The following is a 6000-nucleotide window of genomic DNA, read 5'->3' as shown; positions in this document are numbered from 1 at the left end:
GCTGAATTTCTTCAATTTCGTAATGAATATCGTCTTTAAGATGTTGAATCGTTTGGAGCTTATTCACATCAACTGTTGATTAAAAAAAAACATAAGAAAATATCTGGCGCTAATAAATTCGGAGATCTGGCCTGGTAATTCTAAATCGCCACTTCGCACAATTAATCTTCGTGGAAAAACGTCATTTAATAATTGAGTTACTGAACGAGCTGTGTGTGCTGTGGCCCCATCTTGCTGAAACCACATGTTCTCTAGTCCTTGCTCTTCAATTTCAGAACTTCAGTAACAGTAACTGTAACACATTGGTCATTTACAAAAAAATAGGGACCAATGATGTTTCTAGCATGACTACCACACCATACAGTTGTTTGTAGTGGATGCAATGATAGTTCAGGAATTAATTGAGGATTGTGTGTTACCCAAAACCGACTGTTCTGTTTATTAACGTGGCTACTGAGACGAAAATGGGCTTCATCGCTCATTAATTTATACAAAAAATCTTCAATTTCACCAAAACAGCCTTAGAATTGCTTTAAAATACTCAACTCGTTGATAAGGCTCTCTCGGTATCAGTAGGCAGTTTTCAAAATTCGCCTTAATTGCGAACGATTATTTTTTATAAATATTGTCACTATTTCTGCTCGTTCTTGTGGCGTATTTATCCATAATAATATTAGGACGTTTTCAGTATAGAATGGCTAAACGTCGCATAACCAAGATGGCTTTTAGATGGCCAAGACTTTTACGCCATATGTTAAATACATGTAAAAAACAGTAGCATATTTGTCGCAAAAAAAATTGTAAACGGAAAAATGAAAATACTTTTTATATTAGTAATTGGCAACTATGTGTTGTACCATTATTTTATCTGAATTTCAAACTTTTAAAATCAATGTTACACTCTATTTTATCCTAAACAATGGAACATGGAACACGCTGATTTGATTAAACATGCGAACATCGTAAAATTCGGAGATAACTGGCAAATGGTCAAGTATGCGTGTTGTTATATACCGTCATAGATTTGTAATATATAACGCAGATTTTTCAGTTCTTTCGGCAGACATACATATGTTTTCTTGACCAATTTGTCAATCATCATTATATTGTCCTTGCAGTTAATGTTCTCGATGAGATAACAACATATTCTTACATAAGTAACACTATTACGATACTTAGTAAAATATATGCTTTTACTTTACTCAAACATATTAAAAATAACCTAGTTTTAATTTAATATAATGTGGATGAATTGTTTAGCTTAATATTCCATGAAGGGTTATCTGCTTCTGAATATTTATCATTATTAATATTACTATTATTTTCTTTACTATCTTTAGTTGCCTTAAATTCTTGATATTAGTATGATCTGTAAACTTTTATTGTTTTTTACTATAGCTTTAAATTTCTTACTTCAACTTCCAATATTTTAAATTAAAGCAATTCTACATCTCCGTTTCCTACAACAAAAGTATTATCTTGGATTTCATCTTAAGGTTTTTCTTTTTCTTATTACTTTTTTACAGTTATTGTCTCTTTAGATTACTCATTTCATTTCTTCTTTTTCATTGTTTTTTTTTCCTCAGTAGAGGGCTTATGTTATTGATTTTTGTCTATGCTTAATAGTTTTCAGCAAAAATGTCAAAATCTAAAATTTCCCAATATTTCTCTATTATTCTTTTTATCGTTATTACAAACATGTTTCCTTAGTATATTTGGTTAGTATTATTAATTATTATATACTTTATTGGCTATTTTGTTTTATTCACTGCTTTTACATTTTTAAATATTATTTGGAATGAAAAATATTAGAAAAGATTACATTTACATGATTATTGTTCCATCTGGACAACTCATAGATCTAATAAAATTATTTTTGAGTACCGCCCGTACCTTCGTCTACCTGTTTGCGTTTAAATATCTTCGAAATGTCACTTTTTCTACTCCTAAAAATGTTTCTTAGAGCTTAAATGTTTCCTAACTGGAATAATATTTATGAATCCAATCCGTCTTTGTTACAGCTTCAGCTACGATACATCAATCTAAAATTAATTTAACGACATTAAGTCGATTTTTATAAATACAGTAAACATTTTTCTACTTATTATAAATAATTTTCACTTTAACAGCGTCAATAAGACTATTCTAAAACGGCGAACCTTTAGAAACATGAGAAGAAATTGTTTGCGATTGTTTCAAATTTCTACTTTAGAATACTTCATTAGGCCATTTAATTAAAAAATAAACAATTAATATCCTGATCGAAATAAAAAATAAAGAAAAATAAATAAATTTGTCAATATGACTAAAAAATTGTTATTACAGCATCCACTCTATTTGCCAGATCTAGTTTTCTTTAACTTCTCGCTCTTTTCACAATACCAAATTATTTTGTCGCTTTTAACTATTTTATCATCATTTTGCTATCATACTATTGTGTTTTCGTTATTAAAACTCAACATTCTATACAAAGCAGGCATAGGTAATTATGTATAAAATTTATACAATAGATTTAACTAAAATATACAACAAACAAATATTTATGTATACATAAAATAAATTTCGTCGTTCAGCATAACAGAAAAGGGTAAAACAGTTGAAAGATACAAAGACTATCGATAGTTATTAGAAATTAAAAGAACGTTACATATGAGTTCAATTCTTTGTTAATAATCATTCCTTTGTAGAAATTAAATCATCATGTCATCTTTGTCTATTCTATTCTAATAGAAAATGGCACTCGCTCAAAAGATGAAAGACAAGAGAACAGGAAAGAGGCTTTTTCTAAATTAATTACATCTAACAATAGATGTGATTAATATACCCTAATTAACAATTTAATTTACTACTACTGTTCTATTGTATTTGTATTAATAGACAAGCAAGAGGAATACGGGATTAATACGATATGTATTTCCCAAATTAAAATAAAACTAAACCACTGAAGTTATAGTTAGGAATATACTTACACACTAAACAAGTTCGTGCGGTTTGGGTCACTCCAATCTTCTGATTTGCTGCGTGTTATCCAGTAACTATATGGATTAAACGTTGCTGTAACTTAGCAACGTAATTTTATATTATAAAACGAAATCTTGGATCACTTAGTAGATCCATTTGATTTTGAGATCATTCTGCAGCTCCTCGTTGGTTACATAGCGAGATTGTATTAATAATTAATCGTATAACTTTGTTTTAGGTGCGTTGGATTACTAGTTGGTTTGATATTTTAGTGCAACCCCATATCTGAATCCTATAGGTCCAAATTTTCGAGATTTTAAGTCAATTCAAGAGTATCTTCCGACTAACGAGTATAGTTGCTTGACTTTGGGTCTAATCTGTTCTGCTTTCTGTTTAACATTATGTTACTAATTTAACCTACCGGGATATAGGCCATTGAATTTAGCTAATTCTACTTAAGGAATCAGGTATCTGTCAAGTGGCATAATAGACAGATTTGGAGCTTTGGAAATTTAAATGGCGAAAAATTTATTTGCAAAGTCACTTTTGATTTCAAAGAACATATTTGATCCATCCTCCAAGAGCCACCTTTTTTATACTATATTCTTGTGAGTGTTGTAATGATGGGATAGATTTCAGCGTGGATACATATGTTTTCGATTGAGAGAAACGAAGAGTTTTCGAACCGGAGCCGCACTAACACCAGTCAGGAAGAAAGCAAACACCATAAAGCAATCCAACAAGCTCTAAGAGTCTGAAAGGATGAACCCTTTTCTATATCGTTGAGTAGACACATATTTTAGAGGCTTGTGTAAGGCGTATAGCTCAGCGGTGAGTATCGCTCTCTCCTCAGCAAACTTGACAAACTGAAAAGCACCAGAGTTGTGGAACTAACCTGATAATATTTATGCAAATAAATTATAGACAAAAATATATGATTAATGTTTATTTAATTTTTATTTGCTAATTAAAACTAATGAAAGAGCAATCTCTCAGCTAATTAAAAACCGACAAATACATTTTTGAAAGTATCACAAACAAACTTGAGTTAATTGACTGAAAATCGTCGGATGATATCGGGGCGTTGAAATGTAAAAATAGTCAGTTTCCCAACGGAGAACGCTATCCGAACGGAATATCGTGACCGAAAGCCGAAAGAGAGACGTATTTTTTCTCAAACAGTCATCTCGGACCTATTTAGAGAGGCCGTCGGTTGCCAAAACACCACGAGTTTGTCTCGCAGGGGACGGCCGCAGTCCAGATAGTGCGGGCCAGCCGTCGTCACGGCCCCCCAGTGTTGAAATCACACGATCACAATAGCTGAAAACGGGAATCCGGATATTCAGTGGAGCGATACAGTGTGAGTTACAAACGAGTGTCCACACCAAACATGATCTTAACCCAGCCTTTGATGTTTATTAAATTACTGCCAGTATTCCGCTATTTTGTGCTGTGCAACGTAAAGAACGAGAATGGCAGAAATTTACGTTGTTTCTAATTCTAAAAAAACTATATATATAAGCATACTAACAACCTAAATTTTACATATCCTTTAATTTTATTTTAACCAGCAATATAAATGTCAAACCTATATAGAAAGTCCAAATTCTACATTCCAACAGGTATTACAACATATCAATTATATGATCAGAATATTTCAATAAATATTTAATTGATGCAGGAAGATAACTATAGATATATTTAGCATTAATTACATTGACCATTAAATATTCAAAATTTGACAAAAAATGTATTAGTATGAAGCACTATATAATTGTAAAAATAAATATATCAACAACAAGTATATCAAATTGTTGGAATTTTCTAAATTTAAATTCCGAAATTACTTCATTATTTGCTAAATATAATTAATTAAATTGTTATGCTGTATTAAATATAATCTTAAAATAGATATATAAGAATATATATATATATATATATATATATATATATATATACATGAAACAGAGCAAAATTTATTTTAAGCTGTATAAAATAAACATATTAAACATTATACAAATTTGTGATAAAAAGTAGCTTTATATACATGTTATTTATTTATATATTTTATTATAATGGTTGCCTAATTATATATCTTAAATCTAATGTACACCTTGTTATTGAAAATATTTATCATTTTAAGCAAATATTAATTAAATAAAAATTATATTAGTATATACCAATGCACTGTACAAATTGCCACCCATATAACAGAAATTGATGAAGTAAGTATTGATATTATTTTTTATTACATAGTGTCTCAGTGATAATTAACTGTTAATAGTTATTAGCATCAATTAAGCAATTCTAAGTGGCAACAGATAAAAAAACACATTTATGCATTAAAATATCTTAATATATACGTGTTTACACTAACTTTAACATGTACACAATACTGATTCCGCACTAACACCATACTACACCAACTCTAGCCACTAGTTTCATGTCCATTGTCATTCTGTCTAAATATTTTGCTTTTTATCATATAGCACTTGGATATTATTTATTCAACAAGTATGTATTGATTGAAAAATTGATGTATATATATTTACTCTCATTCAAACAGATTCTCCATTGTTTGGTCTTATTGTTAATTTTATTTACCGGATACCACATGTCCTATGGGCTTAAGGATTTGGTTATACAGCAACACTTTATTAAATGATGATAGGGTAGATATCTTCCAAATATTCATAATTATTTCAAATTTAAAATACACTACTTCTTTCTGCCTCTTTATGTGAGTCTTCTAGACTTACTAGGTTCCCAATGTTATCCCTAAATATTTTACTCCGTTAGCATATTGCACTTAAATATTATTTATTTTGAGACGAATGTGTTGCGTCAATATACTTTTTAAAATATAATTTTTTACGCAAAAGTTAAATACTAGTAAATCAACATACTTATTCCTCTTGTTCAGAATTTACTTCCATTATAATTTATATATTTACAAAAAAATATATAAACACATAATTTATTTATCTTGTTCTGACAGTATTATTTAGTAAGCATTGATAAATTATGATAGAAAACATG

At 29.5% G+C, this 6000-nt stretch overlaps 1 protein-coding gene across 2 annotated transcripts in view; it reads left to right on the top strand.

Annotated features, from left to right (window-relative positions):
• The first annotated feature begins 4064 nt into the window (after positions 1-4064).
• Positions 4065-6000, top strand: part of tn (tripartite motif containing protein thin) — a 162095-nt gene continuing 160159 nt past the window's right edge. Inside the window, exon 1 of one of the 2 annotated variants that reach the window (XM_076396230.1) lies at positions 4065-4321. The gene's annotated coding sequence lies outside the window, so the exon portion shown is untranslated. The remainder of the gene's footprint in view (positions 4322-6000) is intronic. The other variant, XM_076396233.1, reaches the window with a different exon arrangement.

The sequence above is a fragment of the Rhynchophorus ferrugineus genome, unplaced genomic scaffold (genome assembly GCF_030347505.1).
Source record: "Rhynchophorus ferrugineus isolate W39M unplaced genomic scaffold, kcgeb_rfMv2 rfM2, whole genome shotgun sequence".
In the NCBI taxonomy this organism is placed as follows: Eukaryota; Metazoa; Arthropoda; class Insecta; order Coleoptera; family Curculionidae; genus Rhynchophorus; species Rhynchophorus ferrugineus.
The sequence above is the reverse complement of the archived record's forward strand: the minus strand, read 5'-3'. Positions and strand labels throughout refer to the sequence as shown.